The sequence below is a fragment of the Marmota monax genome, unplaced genomic scaffold (genome assembly GCF_021218885.2).
Source record: "Marmota monax isolate L192 unplaced genomic scaffold, Marmota_monax_Labrador192_F-V1.1 WCK01_AAM20220418_F8-fsc00026, whole genome shotgun sequence".
NCBI lineage: Eukaryota > Metazoa > Chordata > Mammalia > Rodentia > Sciuridae > Marmota > Marmota monax.
The window spans coordinates 9793546-9811253 of record NW_026693108.1 but is presented as its reverse complement, the minus strand read 5'-3'; the positions used below and the strand labels follow the sequence as shown (position 1 = coordinate 9811253).

General features: G+C 38.6%; 1 protein-coding gene and 1 pseudogene across 1 annotated transcript in view; one reads left to right on the top strand and one right to left on the bottom strand.

The window, feature by feature from the left end:
* The window catches only part of Itgbl1 (integrin subunit beta like 1), a 227187-nt gene that overhangs the window by 135470 nt on the left and 74009 nt on the right, over positions 1-17708 (top strand). The window lies entirely within an intron of this gene.
* On the bottom strand, positions 12399-12497 carry LOC124099773 (U6 spliceosomal RNA; annotated as a pseudogene).

The window sequence follows — 17708 nt, the reverse complement described above, 5'->3', positions numbered from 1 at the left end:
TAAACTTTTAAAAATTACCCTTTTGAATTCTTTGTGCAGCATTTCTTCTACTTTGACATCACTGAAATCAGTTACTAGAGAGTTATGAACTTTAGGAGGTTTTGTGTTGCCTAATAATATTCTATTCTTCATATAGTCCATGTTTCTCTGTTGAGATTTGTGCATATGTTAGGATGACTATCTCTTCCACTTTTATGTGAGGACCTTCTTTTGATGATGTGCCCTTTGATACTAACTTGTTGTGAAATGTTGAGTTTTGTTTCACACTGTCCACCATAGTTTCCCTGTGGCTTCTTTGGCTGTGATTAGTGGGTTTTGACATAATGCTTAAGGAACAGAGCCTGCGGGAACTGCTTTCTCTGTAGGTCTTGCAAGAGTGGGGTTCCTCTGATATTTCCAGCAGGAATGCTGTAGACAGCAGAATATGTGGGGTGCACCATCTGTGGTTACTCTGCAGTCTGGTCATCACTGTGTGGCTTGGTGTATCATGGGAGAAACCTATACAGAGTTCCCTTCTTGTAGATGCAGTGTCCACAACTATTGTGTTGTTCTCTGTGCCATTGCTATATAGGTGAATGTCACAGAGTGGGGCTTCAGCCTCTACCAGCAGCGCCTAGTTGGGGTTGGTCAATGGGTGGGCTCTTATCTCACCTATTCTTTAAGTTAATATTAACATTTCTGCCAGGGTTTGAGTTGGGGTAGGTAATAGCTGCAGTAAGTTGAAATTTCTCCAAGCTGGGTTGTGAGTGTAACTCAACAGCAGAACACCCACCCAACATGCTTCAAGTTTCAGGTTCCCCATCCCTGTACAGGAGGGAGAAAAACAACAGCAGCAAAACAGAGTAAGAAGTGAAGAAAATACCAAATAAAACAGCAAGCCCAATAACAATAACGGCAGAAAAGGGAGGGGTAAAACATAACAGTAAACTAAAAAGTTAAAAAAATAAAATTAAGATGAAAGGTAAAGACAGAAAAAGAAAACAAGGAAAAAAGAAAGAAGAAAAATGTTAAAAAGAGGAGAAAAGGGAAAGCAGGAGAAATGCCAAAGTTTTTAAACAGGGAAGAAAAGACCAAATGAATGTTAAAAGAAAAGAGAGGAACACACACACACACACACACACACACAACAGCAGCAGCAATAAGAAATGTGTTCATAAAAAAATAAAAATTTTCCCTCTTCCAAAGTGCTAGATGGTACAGGCAAGATGGGCTCTTTGGCACCTGCGCCAATCAGTGATACTTTCCACATCTTCCTAGGCTTCGAGCCCCTTGGAGAGCTGGTAGTTATTCACACCCTTCTTTCCTTTGCCTGGCTTGCCAGGAGGCCTGGGGGAGTGGTTGTGGCCTCTTTCCCCAGCACTCCTGCCGGCTTCCAGAAACACCTTGTAAAGGGGAAGCGTCCTCAGTTCCCTTCAAGATTGCCGTCCCATTTCCCACTACTTAGAATTCTCGGGGGGAGTATGTCAGATTCATCTTGCTTAAGGCCCATATATTGCATTATTCCTGAACTGCCAAATAAAACTAAGGTGACAGAAATCCAGATCTTTCCATGAACAAGACAGATACCTTACTTCCTCACATGAGCCTCCTTCTGCCTCCCTGAACCTCAAATCATGCTTGTGTATATCTACTGACACAATCTGAAAACAAGCACAAATACAAAATTATTTTATTCAAAATTGTTTGTATCAGCAAATTATTAAAATGACAATTGTTTTTAGTAGTCAGATTATCATTTTCAGGGTCACATTTTCTTGATATTGGATATATATATAAAGTGAACCTTAGCTAGTTGTGATACTGAGTTCTTGCTACGAGGGTGAGCTGTTGAACAGACTGTGACTTAGTCTGGGTCCCACCACTTGCCAGGTGTGGAACTCAGCAAGTCTTAGGCAAAAATGGCAGCAAAATCCTTCTAGGTGATTTTGAACTGAGTTCTGTAAATCTGCATTTCCTCCCTTTCTCTACTCTCTCTGCAGTAAGTGAACTTGACTCTGGGTTCTGACTCATTTGGATCCTAGATTGTATATCTACTTTCATGGACTCACACCCGTCATTTCTGGCTCACCTTCACAGTGGACTTGGAGTCTGATTTTGCCTAGCTATCTAGACGAAAGGAGAGCCAGCTCCTCCTCATGGGAACCATGTGACTCACCCACGCATGCTTTCAGTCTGCCTTCTACCAAGTATCTGTTTGGAGTACAGAGTAACGTATTCTTCAGTGTGGCACCCTTTCATCTGGCATACAATAATTAAGATGGATGAGTTTTGGTTCTCCATAAATATTTATTTCTCATGTGGTGTCTTTTATTTGGAGAAAGGAGGGAAAACAGGATTCTCTGGCTTCCTGTTTAAATTTTTAAATAATTTTAGCCTCTTTGCTGTTTGAAATATCCGTGCCATGTGGATGCTGATAAATAATACCAAATGGTCTGGCATAGTGCAGTAGTGAGACATTTGAGACTTGGAGAGTCCCAAGGATGAAACAGCAACTATTTTGAGATCACATATAAAGTCATTTATAAGAATATTAACTGCTTTGCCAGGGTTTCTCCCCAAAGCCCTGTATTGCACAACAGTTAACTGAAGAATGCAGAAATGTTAATGTCAAGAAAATAGAGAGTAGACGATAACCTGAAAAGGTCTTTCACACTGTTGTCTTGGCTAGCTGAGCTGGAAGGTGGGTAGGGTTAATGTTCCTACTGAATTGTAGTTGTAGTGATGAGACAGAATCACAGAACTCATGCTCCCAAGTGTGGTTTATTGTAATAACAAAAGAGACTGTGGCAAAACTCAAGTAGCATAATTCATGCTTGAGTCTAGACACATTCATCTGTATAATTCTATTACATAAAGAGAGAGATCCAGAGGGATTGCAGTCTTCAGGTGGGGCTTATTAGTAGATAAGATTTTGGAGGTGTGAGAGATCTACACCAAGGTGTGACAGGACACGTACCTGCTGACATCACCTTGTTCATAGGTGTTACTCCAGCCCCTGGCTTATTTCAGGTCCTGAAAACACTCTTCCCAGGCATGAGTTTCCTTCTTGGCTAGAGAGACTTCATCAGGCTGCCAATATTTTGCCTTCCCTCTCAGCCTTATCTAGTCAACCAGTTTCCATTTGTGGAGTTGGATACCACAGAAGGGGCAGGAAAGGCCACTAGACATCATGACATTCTTCTGGAGAAGACGTTCTCATACCACTTATTGCGTGACCTGAAAAGGTTTGTTTTGTTTTTAGCTTTTGGGGCCCTCAATTTATTATCTGTAAAAATGATACTATAATAACTTGTTTCCTCTAAGATATTGTAAGGAATAATTCAGACACTATATGCAAAATTTCTTTCTTAACTTTAAAATAACATAGATTACAAGGGATTACAAGAATTCAAGTGGATGGCATATCAGTGATCTCTAAGATGTAGAATTTAAGAGTAAAACCATGATCAAAATTCCTTTAATCATTCACCTAATCCACATGTGTCTGTTGGGGATCCTACTATGTACATAGAGCCACCTGAGGTGCTGTGGATGGGCTGATAAACAAGGGAACCACTGTCATTGAGCTTCTCATTGAAGCAAATTGAGATAGTATGATAGAGTGGCCATGGTGGCATTGGGTTGCCTTAGGTATGGTGGCCAAGGAACCTTCCTGAGGAGCCCCTTCTTGGCCAGATTTGAATATTGGAAGGGGTCAAATGAGAACTGAGGGAAGATAGCCAGAGGAAATAGAAACAAAGTCATTTATACAATCTTAGACTCAAGTAATGAAGATTTTTCTAAAAGAGATCTAAGTCAAGTGGCTTTTTTCCTTAAAGAGTTCATAGAGGAAGCAAGGACACTTAGATCTTGCAGAAGTATTTTTAAGAAACGAGTGCCCAGTTATCTCCTGATTTGATTTGTCTGCTAGGTAACCTAAGCATCAGGGATTTAAAAGCTTACTGGGTGATTCCACTGTGAGGTCCCATTAAGAACCACCATTCTGCAGGGTTGTTTAGCAGGTATAGTCCAATCACAGAAGGACGGGCACTTTAGTTTTTGCCCTATTACCCACTGAGCAAACGAGGCTTAAAGGACTGCTTAAAAGTTGTACAAGACTTGCTATTGCATGGGCTTTTGTCCCTTGCTCTGCTGAATAGGCTGGGAAGGGCTGAAGCAGGGTAAATATGGCAGGGTGGGGGGCGGGCCAGCAGAGGGGAGCCTTGAGCAGGGAATGTTCTTAGGCACCTTCTAACACTGACCACATTCAGGAATAAGATTTTTTTTTTTAAGTGAATGATAATTGGAATGAAATAAATTGTAAAGGAGACTAGAAAATAAAGTGTCTCAGAAATACATTTTGAGTTTTCACTATAGGAATTTTAGGACCGAAGGATAATATGGAGGGACATACTTAGCTATTCCTTCTCTGGAGCAACCATGATAACATTAAATAGGAAAATGCTGTTTGGCTCTGTTACCACAAAAGCACTCCTTAACTGGCTTCCATGTTGTCTTTTGTTTAACATGCCATCTTGTGTTTTGAGGAGGCCCATGCCCCACAATTATTTTTTTCCTTATGAATAAAACTAAGAGTTTTGTGGATGTCTCAGAGTTAAGACCAACTTGAACACATTTTCCATTATTAATCAAAGAACTGACCAACAGATTTGAATTATTTCCCTAGGATCTCTTCACTGCCCAGGACTTCCGTTTGATTGGCTGCTTAACGGAGGACTTGTCTGCTTTGTAACCATGTTTTTGATTGTGCTTTTGTAGGCACTGGAAGATGGGATCGTGCTGAGAAGTGGCACCATGCTCAGGGGAGCAGTTAGCCTATTTAAGGATAGCATTAAATCTCAGCACATTGTCCAGAGGCTGCTCAGGATCGATGCTAGGAAATGTCCTAGGAAAGTCGTGCTTGTCCTCGGACACCCTTCCAGAAACCCGCCTAGGAGCCCTTTCTGCCTTAGCTGCAGCAGACCAGTATGGTCCACCACTGAGACACGCCTGCCCCACTCCCTAGGAGAGATTCCTAGGGCTGCTGAAGCAAGTAACCATACATTTGGTAACCTAAACAGCAGGAATTCATTTTTCCATGGTTCTGGAGATCATAAGTCTAAAATCAAGGTGTCAGGAGGGCCATGGTCCTTCCAAAGGGTCTAGGGAATGCTTCCTTCCCGGTCTTCTCTGACTTGTGGCGGCTCCTGTGTGCCAGCCTCCAACTCTCTTTACCTGATTGTCTTCCCTGCCCCTCTCTTTGTCCAAATCTCTTTCTTTAGGCTCACCCTAAATCCATGATGACCCATCTCCAAGGCCTTAACTAAGTACATCTGCAGAGGCCCTGTTTCCAAACTGGATGACACTCTGATGTTGTGGAAAGGCATGATTTGGGGGGAGATATTTTTCAAAAACCCATTATACCCTCTTAGTGGAAATCAGCTCTGCCTCCACCTGAGGCATTTGTTTAGAGAGTAAGCCTCTGTGCTGTGCTGTGCATTGCTGTGGTCTCAATGATTGTCCCCCTCCCTGCACCGTTAGCATGTGGAAGCCTAACCCTAAGGTGATGGTAGTAGAGATGGGACCTTTGGGAAGTGGTCTGGTCATAAGGATTGAGTCCTTGTGAATAGATTAGTGTCGTTAAAATAAGAGGCCCCAGAGAGCTAGCTTGATGCTTCTACTATGTGAAGACACAGCAGGAAGGTGCTGTCCGTGAGCCAGGAAGCAGGCTCTGTCTTGCCAGTGCCTTGATCTTGGGATTTTTCAAGCTCCCAAACAATGAGAAATAAATGTCTGTTTCTTATAAGCCACCCCATCTATGGTATCTTTTTAAATAGTAGCTCAAATTGACTAAGCAATTGTCAAAGTTGATATAGGCACAGCATAGAAGGAAACTCTCTCTCTCTCTGTCCTCTCTCTCTCTCTCTCTCTCTCTCTCTCTCTCACACACACACACACACACACAACTCTTTACAGTGGTCTGATGGAGGGAAGACTTCTGGGCTTTGGGAGAGAAAGGAGAGTGACCTTCCCCTGGGGAATTGACACACTGAGTTAGGGAGATCCTGTGGGCCCAGGGATTTGCTTTTGGAAAAAAAGAAAAGATAATTTTCATGACAGAAAATCATGTCAAAAACACAGAAGGATAAAAGAATATAGTGTATCCGTTAGGTAATTATTTCATCCCAGTATGTGCCATATCTGAGGTGGGAGAGAGAATCTGTATTTTTAGATAGGTCTTCAGTGTGATTATGAAGGATTTTGTATAAATGCTGGGGGGAATAGCTGTTTCATAAAAATATCCTTCCATGCCCCTTGATTGCTCAGGACCTTCAGATCTGCTTTCAACCTTTATAGTGTTCCTTCAGCTAATCTCTGATGTGGTTCCTGAATCAGAATAATTTGAATTGTGATAAGGAATCTTTGTAATGCTGTATTAGGAATTCTTATCCTGGAACTGGTACAACATAGGTGGTTGGGTAACAGCCAATTAGAACCTCTTTAAAATGGCATGAATTGATGTATTTTTAAGTATTTTTATGAAGAGAGAGTCTACAACTTCTTTGGACAGATTCTAAAAGACCCTGTAATATCAATAAAAGGTGCCAATTATTTAGAAACCACTGCATAAAATCTAAGATTTTAGCTTTCTATTTTTCTATTTTTTTTTTAAAAAAAGCGTTCATAAGATTAAATTTTGAAATGCACAATGGACCAAACCCCAAGTCCTATTATTCTACATCATGATAACTTGTCACTAAAGTGTTTTGTTAGGGTAAATGGAAACCCAAGCAAAGTTCAAGCTAAAGAGGAAAAAATCCCTTTCTCACTTTATTCTCAGAAACGAAGTGAAGTATCTTTGTTCTATAATGCTTTTGGATTTAGTTTCTACCCAGGAGAGGAGTCTCCGCTCTGGTTAATGAATGGTTAGGGACACAATGCTTTTACATTTATAACCTGGCATTCTAGAAATAACAGGAATACAGAAATGAAGGGAAGAAGTATAATTTGTATGCTAATCAAGTTTTACTTGGAACTGTTTTGAGAAGATCCATCTCATTATGTAAAAATAAGGTCTTTATTAACAAATATAAAGTTTAATAAAGAAATATAATTGGTGCTTTACAATTTCTATATTCCTAGAAAACTAGCCAGTCTATAAACTTATTTCTAATCAACACTTAATCATATTATTGTTTTAACTTTGGATAATGAATGTCCATGTGAATATTGGGATTAGGGCCAAATTATTGAAGAAATTTTCATCAGTGTGATAGAGCACATAGCCTTAGGAAACAGTGTTGTAAATGAATGAACAGTAATAGATGGTTATTGTTACTGGGTGATTCAGGGCCAACCTCGTAGGCTTGTTCTTATTTTTTCATTGCATATCCTTTCACTTTCTCATTCATTCAATGCATGATAACATTGGCAGTATAAGATGAAACTACTACTTAGTGAAATGACTTGGGTAGCTATTATTTTACCTCTCTGTATGTGCAGCTTACAACCTCTGCTTGAATTGAAGGGCTTTGTTTCTATGCTACAAACTGGCTATAGTGAGGGGAATGACATTTAGTGAGAATATTTGCTATTACTTGTCCTATATAGGCAATGAATTTGGAAAGTGTTCAAGAGAACATTGTTGATGTCTCCTATAGGACCCGACTGCAGGTAATAAGTCATCATTGGGACCAGATCACACTTACCAGCAAGCCCAGCTTGGCACAGATCAGGAGTTGTTCTGTTCCTGTGACCTGATGGGACTCTGCTTTCTTAATTATGTTTTTAATTCATTTGTCATTAATTACAGCACTGAGCATATAACAAAATTACACAGCATCTATTTTAGTTAAGAGTCTTTTGGATGGAAATGGCAAGATCCCAATTCAAACATCCAGAAACAAGCAAATGATTTATGTGCTCACAAAGCAAGAAGGACGGGGTAAAAGTAAGTGACTTTTGTAATGAAAGGTAAAGGGATTTAAACAACCTATTCCTTCTCTCTGTCATGCACACACACACACACACACACACGCATACACATGCACACAGCAGTGCCCAGCACACACATTTCTTCTTCCATCGACAATTTAATATTTACTGTGCCTTCTGTAAATATTTTTCAGGAGGACATGAAACTTAGCATCCTATAAGTTTGCATTTTCACTGTTCCCTGGCCCAGGCTCTTCCCTGGAAGCTTAAAGAAAACTCTGCCTGACATAGCTTGAGCCAAGTGATCACCTTTGAACCAGTATCTGTGCCCAACAAGGGGAATGATGGAGTACTACACTTAGTCCCTTAGGGTCAAAGCTGGAGGGGTGAGATGTGAAATTGTAAGACTTCAAAGAGCAGACAGATTTTACTGATAAACACTGTATTTAGGTTGGTATTGATCTTGAGGATCTTTGATTATGTGTAGTCTTCTTAGTGTAGGACAGATGATATATTACTGATTTTTAGATTTATAATCAAAGGTCAGAATCTTAAGACTAAGCAATTCTTAGTGGTTGTGGTAGACAGAATGATGTACCCCCAAAGACATGCATGTCTGAATCCCCAGAACCTGTGAATACATTAGATTGCATGCAAAGAGGAACTGATTGTTAATTAGGTTATACTGGATTATTTGGGTGAACCCAATGTAATCACAAGAGTACTTGTACATAAAAAAGACACAGAAAAATCATAATCAGAGTGACTCCCCATGAGAGCCTCAGCCTGCCATTGCTGACTTTGAAGATGGAGAAGGAAGCCAATATCCAAGTTAGGCCAGCAGCTTCTAGAACCCTGAAAAAGCCATGAAAAGATAAACTTCCAGACCTTCCAAAAGGAGCACAGTCTGTGGGCACCTTGATGTTAGAGCCCAAGGAGAGCAGTTTATGATCTGTAAGCTAATAAATTTGTGTGGTTTTTTTAGCTACAAATTGTAGTAATTTGTTATAGCAGCAGTAGGAAACTAATACAGTAATTTTAGGAATTAGTCTTCATCATAATCACCAGAAAATACACCAGAATCTGTTTCCGAGTGACTTATGTACTCCTTGTGTTTTTTCAAAAGGCTTCTTACACACAGTCTGAAAATGATAATGTTAAAGAGATTATTTATTTTACTGGTAGTATTTCAAATACAGGCATAAACAAAGAGATTAACGAAGGTAAATTTCTTTCTTACATTTTTTAAAATTAGTGGAAATTATTTTTTTATTTTTTGTACCAGGAATTGAACCCAGGAGTGCTTAACCACTGAGTCACATCCCCAGTCTGTTTTTTGTTGTTGTTGTTTGGGTTTTGTTTATGTTTTTGTTTTTGAGACAGGGTCTTGCTAAGTTGCTTAGGGCCTCACTAAGTTGCAGACGCTGGCTTTCAACTTATGATCCACCCAACTCAGCCTCCTAAGCCACTGGGATTACAGGCATGTGCCCCCATGTCTGGTGGAGATTTGTTTTTAAACACAACTTTATACCTTCTTTTTAGCACTTATTTAAGATCTTATAATTTATTCCATATTGTAATGTAGTCTTGATACATTGTATTTAACTAGTTCATGTACTATATTAAGATACTTTGACCAAGCATAATATGCCTCATTATTCCATCATTTAATCCATTATTCTATTTAAATGGCTCATGAACATAATTATAAGATTTCAACTTTATCGCCTGAATTTTTTTCATGTTTCTACAATGTAATTCTATATTGCACACATATGGGTGAACATCTTTATCTAAAATAGATATGTAGATTCATATATTGTAGGGCCTACATTTTTGGGATTCTTTTTAATAAAATGAATTAAAAATATAAGTACAGTATTAGGTAATGTGTGGGGCTGTCATTGTGGATAAGTGGTTGAGCACTCACCTAGCACATGTGAGGCTCTGGGTTTGATCCTCAGTACCACATAAAGATAAATGAATAAAATGAAGGTATAAAAAATTAGGTAATGTGAATACTAATTTAGGTTGAAAAATCAATCAGTACAAATTGCATGTTTTAAAAGCAGACAAATACTATGAACATATCCAGAGTATGATATAGTTATAATTTTATAAATTTGTTGTCTTTGGCTCTGTATACTTCAAACTCATTTCTTCTCACCTTCTCAGATGTGTGTTGGGAATGATAGAGTGCATAGAGTGTCATGACTTGATCTTTGGTTTTGTGTTGTCATTACCCCAAAGGACCAGAGGAATGTTCCCAGAGCCTTTCCTATGGCCTGAGAAGACATGGAAGTGACTAGAAGCTCCTCTAATATCAAAACAGATGTGTCTTCTGTTCAACTTCCCTTTTTTTCAAAAGTACTTGGAGCCATTCCAGTGCCATTTGGTATGAGCCAAAGGTAGAAGAAGTTGGAATAGAAAGAGAGCATAGACTGGATCAATTCAGTACAATATTCTTACATTTCAAAATATATGTCACATACTCTAGGGTCTCCCCCAGAGCTGTGGAAGTGACCCCCACAAGTGAAGAAATCTGAAGGTCAATTGCTCTTAGCTCCATGGTTTATGTGCCTCTGTGTCTTTAGTGATTGGTAGTGAAGAACTGCACCTGGTGTGTACCCAAAGTAGAGAACAGTGAATTTCTACATCCTGCTATTGACCTTCAATGGAATGATAAGCCAACCCTTCATGAGGTGGAATTGGAGAAGTGGCTCAGACCTTCTCTATTTTGCTGTAGAAGTTGAAGCCTATCTGTACCTGTTTATGACAGTCCCTTGAAGGACTGTTGACCTTTGCATCCGGGCACCTTGGTGATGTGAGTATCATATATAGTTTTCTGAGCTCTCAACAGGGAAGTATCTCTAGATGCATAGCTTTGTGCAGGTGGGTGCCTCCCCAAGGCAGCGTTCCATCCCCTCCTTGAGTGTGTGTGGAGTGAGATTTATGTTGCATTATCAGTTTCCACATATATATATATTTTTTAAATTGGAAAGTGGGTAGCCCGGGGCCTCAGTGTTTCTATCTTTGTTTATTTGTTATACAGAATTTCCCTTCTCACATGACTCCTTGAAGACACTTCAGCAGAATGAAATCATGACCTCATGCTTAGTTTCACAGTCCACGAAAAGCTAGATTTTTGGTTATAAAAGTTCAGAGTTAGAGCCCTCCAGACTATTTTTTCCTTACTTAAAAAAGGGATAAGGAAGCTGATCCACCCCTGATGGATGCTAAGCCTGAAATGAGCTTTGCATACTTACTGAAAAGAGTTCCCACACTTTAGTGTCTTTATTCTTACCTTTTAAGATACTCTTGTCCATCTCTTCACAGACATTGGAAGCAGGAGAATTCTAGTCTTAATGCATTGAAATGAAGATAATGCAAAAAGAAAGCTTTTTTTTTTCAAAAACTTTTACTCTGAAAGACTCCTCTTGGGAAAAGGTAGACCTTTATCTGAGTCAAAAGGGAATAAGTGTGTCGGCAATGACAAATGAAGGCTTTGAAGGGATAATTGAAGTAAGGAAGTGGAAAAGTTGGTGGATTATCCCCAAAGCCTGGATCAGACAAGGACATAAGCCAGGGGCGGCACAAACCCTAGTGCGGATGTGCACCCTCACATTCAGGGCTGAGCCTGCTGGGGAGCAGAGACAGAAGAAGAAACAGGAAGAAATGTTTCAGTGCTTTTGCTGCAATGGTGTGTGATCAAGCAGTCAGGGAGTGTGTCTTCTACTTCTTAAGGTTTCTTTTGCCTGCTCATTGTCCATGTATGTGCTGGAGGCCTGTGTGTTATCCACCATGTACAAACATCTGTCCGTATGATTAAACTTGTATCTTATGTACTGCTGTTAATACTAAATTGAAGATTTTAAAAGGATAGTAGGTGACATTTAATGAGTACTTACTCAGTGCTAGGCTCTGTGCTAGGTGCTTGATAAGTCCCATTTAATACTCTCTTCAGCCTCATGGTGGTTTCATGACCATCCAAGATAGCTGATAACAACATCTGTCTGTCTGTCTGCCTATATAAATCCCATCATTGCTGTTTCCTTCAGTGCCACTCCAGTCCAGGTTCCCAAGTGTGCCCTTCTCTCTGCCCAGCATGTCCACTGTCAAACCTCACGTGTAGGTCTGATCACATTCTCTTCCACACTGCAACGGAATCTCTGCATGCTTTACTTTTACACATAAATCACATTTCTATAATTATTTGCTTATGTTGATCTCTCTTACCATTATCTCCGTGAGTAGTGATTTTATTTTATTTCATTTTGTATTTTGAGAGTTTAGAATGTGGCAGTTGCTTGACAGTTGGTATTACGTAAATGACCACCTGGGTGTCCTTTTTTTATTGTTTGTTTTTTTCATTTCCCGGTAATATTTATTGGATAGCAAAATCATAACTATATCTTGAAAAGGTAGCTTGGAACCCTTAATTTCTGCTTTCCTCTTTTTTTTTTTAAATTTTGAGAATCTTGTTGAAAAATATGGAACATTTCACATGTCCTCCTTGTGCAGGGGCCATGCTAATCTTCTCTGTATTGTTCCAATTTTAGTGTATGTGCTACCGAAGCAACCACAACATGGGTGTCCTTTTAAATAAACGGTCACATATTCCAAGAACTGATTCACGTTATGGGTTTTCATGTAGTCAGAGATCTATATGTGAAAAAATCTACAGTTCATTTAACACAATAAACTATCCTTAGATCTAGATCTAGGCTCTGTAACTGTGAATGGAAGGGAGAAAGAAAATTTCAGGGTGTGTGTGTGTGTGTGTGTTTTCCTGAACTTGTGCTCTAAAGCCAAAGTCAATTACAGATTATATAGAAATTTTTTCATTATTTATGTTTCTCTTCTCTAATTGAGAATAGATTGTATTTAAATTTTGCAAAGAGATGAACAAAATTTTAATTCATTAATAATATGTAAATTTCATAAATCACTGACGGTTGTTAATGTTAACATTATTACAATGGATATAACATCTGCATTTAAATTGGATGCTTTTATCTTTCCTATTAAAATAATTCACCACCCATAAGTTTTTAAAAAATTAAAAATTAATGCAATAATTCAATCTATTGTTTATTAATTCAACTTGATCCTGTGATCAAACTAAATTGATGAATGAGCTAATATTAAGTATATGATGGGCTCCTTATAAGAAATTTTCAGAGGTTGCCTCTTAAATTATTCTAGGATATAGTGTTTTTCTAAAAAGTAAAAATAGAATGTGAAATGAAATCAAGTCTCATATTTTTGTATATTGATATTAGTTTATCACCTTGCCTCACTACCTGATGTATAGTTCTCTTTTATTTCTCATTCTATGTAGAAAAATATGATTCCATTATTTTTATAAAAAGCATATGAATATAGTTACTCTTTCGTGTATGGTTCCCATACAGATTCCTGACAGAAGATTCTATAAAATTATGAAACCCGGGTCTCCTGCTTTCACCTGGGAACAGAGACTGAGCTCATCATCCATGGATCACTGTAGTTCCAAAGATGTAAAGGAATCACTTGTGATCACACTTAGCTTTCATTCACATGGATTTAAAAGGAGATGCATGGTTTAAACGTGGACAAGTAACACAGAAACTTTCTCCTTCACATTGAGCGAGATAATCAGTTCAGCTTTCTGGGTCTATTTCAAATCTTATTTTTAAATCTCCTATTGCATAAAACAACTAAAGCAACAAATTCTGTAAGCATTTCATTATACAGGCTAAAAGCCTCCCGCCATCCATTTGAAATAGCAATGTACACAGTTCCCTGTAGTGATTTGCACAGGGTGAACTTGAACCCACGGTTCCTGGAGAGAGCCTGGAGAGGTTGCTTGAAGAGTGAGAAGAATCTAGGCCCATGGGGATTTAGCCACCCTGACCCCTTTTTTTCTACAAGTAAATTTCACTTACATATATTTTATTGAACAAGAATATTTTCATGATCTCATTTGCAACCAAATGTTTCTGCTGGATTCTTCTGTTTGGCCAAAAGTAAAAGCCTTCTCTTTAGAGCAAATTCCATCCCATTCTGAGTCACATCTCCTTGCTAACCACTCCTCTCTGGATAAACATTGTGATTCTATGCTCCAGTAACTGCAACTCTTTTATTTTCCAAGCTCTTTCAGTGTTCACCTGAAAACATTTTTAAAAATCTGTAACTTCACAGGAAAGGAAGTTATTGCCCATGGAAGAGAATTGGGACAGAGCTCAGAATATAGATTTACCTGGAGCTGGTCATGGATTGAGACCAAAGGAAAGTGAGGTTGGATAAATGAGGAGGGAGGGAGAAGAATCCCTTGGACACCGATGCTTTTCTTCGCCCAGTCCTCGCCTTGCTCATATTCCCCCTGCATATTATTCTGTGAAAAGAGATTTTATTGAGAATCAGGAGAACTCAGCATCAGAGATTTCATTTACCTTCAAATTCTGGTCCCCAGTGCTGGTTGGAGTCACCCAGATTCCTCTTTTAGGTAGGTATTGGAAGGCAGGTAGACCTTCCCTGTTTGTAGGCTGCAAATACACAGTAGTTCTGGTGACAATGGGTTATCATTCATCTCCAATTTTTTAGGGGTAGAAGAAGATATTTTTTACTGTAATAAAAGGCAATCAGAAAATCCTACCACATACCAGGTTAAAAGAGGTTTGGCTGGTATAGCATTCCACAGAGAGAAGGAGCAGGTAATTATTCCGGGATTATGCTTCTGAAACACAATATTGTCAATGTGTATTGGTCCCCTGCTAGTAGATGGATGCAGTGGCGAAGGCAGCATATTTATTTTTAAATCAGGAGACTTCTTCTGGTGATGAAGTTACAGCCTTGTGATCACCTTTCTTGTTTTACCAAGTGGAAGGTTGTAGATGTAATCATCCTTCCTGATGGGGGCCTGGTGTCGCAAAGTGGCAGAAATGAGCCCAGTGACGATGGTCTGGCTGTATACAGATTAATTTAGTAAACACTTTTGACACAGAGTTTAGTCATTGAAGAAATGCTTAGTGTTATAAATTATGGATTTTTGATGATACACCTCAAGTCTTAGTTATGTTCCTGCCAATTATGACTTAATATGTCTGCTTTCTCAATAAAATGAGCTAGCTGAGATGACAGGCTTAATTTGATTTCTGGGTATGACATTGCTTTATGTGTAGTTTAAGGGTTACTTTAGTGGCCAGGTAGTTGTAAAAACACTGTATTACCCAAAATCATCTGGTCCAACTTTGTATTTATATTCAGCAAAGCAATAGCTATCTTTTATTGAGCACTTGCAATGTGTTAAGTACTAAATTCTAAGGAATTCACATAAATTTTTCATTATCCCTATATTATTTAAAAAACATGAGGTAGATATTCTCCTTTTACTGAGGAAGAAATTAGAGCTCAGGGGAATGACCTGTGAAAGACCACATAGCTAATGAAGGGTAGGACTTGGACTCAGCTGGGTTGGACATCAATCACCAGCCCTCTCAATCATAGTATCTTTGCCATTACAAGTATGCTCTTTGGACCAGAGGTATCAGTATCATATTAAAATGCATAATTTCATACCCTATCCCAGACCCACTTAGTCTGAATCTGCATTCTAATGTTTGCTGACATATTTTGCTTAAATAAAGGCGTTGAGCCCTGGTAGGAGCTGAAGACTCTTTTGGAGGGCATGTGAAAATTGATGGCAGAGTGTGGGAGGTTGGGACCTTTCTTCTAACGTGGTAAGGAGCATGATGTTTCTAGTTTCAATGAGGAAGGGCTAAAGGGAGTCTATAGAAAGTGTCACTGTGAAATCCTAAGAGAAAATAATATTAAATTCTTCCTATGACAGCCTTATATTTCATTCCATGGGAAACATTTGTAAGATCATTGTAAAGGCCTTTCATTCAGATTTAATGAAGCCAAATTACTGACTATGCTGGCCCCTTTAAAAATAGATGGTACATTTTTGTAGGAAATTTAAATTTGTGACAAATTTGCTAGTGATGTACTTAATCTTTACAGTTCTGAAATGCTTTCTTAAAATTCAGCAAATAAGCAGGGTGCAGTGGCACACGTCTGTAATGCCTTGGGAGGTCGAGGCAGCAGGATCTCAAGTTCAAAGCCAGCCTTGGCAACAGTGAGGCTCTAAGCAACTTGGTGAGACTCTGTCTCTAAATAAAACACAAAATAGAGCTGGGGATGTAGCTTAGTGGTTGAGTGCCTCTGAGTTCAATTCCTAGTACCTTCCCCCCCCAAAAAAAAATTCAATGAATAAAGTTGATATTTGTACATTTGAAAAATTAACTTTTTTCTTTTAAGTTTAAATGATTGCATTCACTAGTGAAGCTCCAGGAAATATATTACAAGTGGTTTTTCTTTTCTTTTTTTTTTTTTTGAGAGAGAGAGAGAGAGAATTTTTTTTTTTAATATTTATTTTTTAGTTTTCCACGGACACAACATCTTTGTTTGTATGTGGTGCTGAGGATCAAAGAACCCAGGCCGCACGCATGCCAGGCAAGCACACTACCACTTGAGCCACATCCCCAGCCCCTACAAGTGGTTTTTTAACACTTAATAGTATTCAATTCAGGATTTTGAACAGACCCTAGAAGAAGCATGATGACATAGATTTAAATATCACAAAGTAAAAACCAAATCCTGAAGATAAAAGCCTAATTAGTTTTATCATGCTTTATAATATTACTTTTGTTAACTTCAATTGTTTGAGTAATAGCAGAAATGTAATTGGTATTTCAGGATCCATGATATCTGTTAGCTTTGATATCACCATAGTGGTAATATAATCGATTGAATTGGGGAATTGGACAAATCGTCACAGACAGGCTTTGGAAACAGGTAGAAATGGATGGACACTGTGAGTCAGCTTTCCATTCTTATAACAAATTCCTGAGATATTTGTTAGCTTATAAAGGTAAAAGATTTATTTTAGCCCACAGATTTAGAGGTTCTAGTCCCTGATGTCAGGACCCCTTTTATTTAGGCCTCTGGTTGGGGGTTCCACATAGCACATGGCAGAGCAAAACTTACTTGGTATTTAAGAAGCTAAGAGAGGAAGAGGAAGGGGAGGAAGGGGCCAAGTCCCACAGTCCTTTTGAGGGCACACCCCTAATGACTTAAGGACTTCCCACTGGACCTCCCCTCTCAAAGGTTCTACCATTGCCCAAGAGTGCCATGCTAGGGACCAAGCATTTAACACAAGGGCTTTGGAGGACATTTATGGTCCAAATCATAGCAGATATCTACCTTTGCAGATGACGGTTGTCTTGTAGTGGACTGTGGTGACACCCCCATCCCCCCAAAAAGTGCTATAGCATTCCAATATGCCTAACATAACCTGTTTGTTAGATTTAAAAAATTTGATTATAAAACATGTCAATAATTACAAATACTTGAGTAACAGATGTGGTAGGAAGAAAAGGAATGTTATATAAAATTTCCACATTGAAAAATAAACTATCAGTAGAAAATATTTATCAATCTTATTACCCACAACAAAATTAAATTTAATTCTTCATGGACAGTGTCTGCACATTTTTCTGGGACATTTTTGTTGTTTTAAAATATGTACCACTGTGATTTTTTTATTACCTTTTTCATAATCCTTGATCTATTAAGCAGTTTGAAAGTGAATCTATAATTTCATTGCAAGGAAAGAATAACAGTTTTGTGGACATTTCAACTTTTATAAAATGTGATTTTGAGTGAATAGCATTCTTTTCCCCCAAGATAAGCTGCTAAACTTAAAAGTTAGTTAATGACTGATTGGTGTTATTTTTTGACTGATGGTCCAT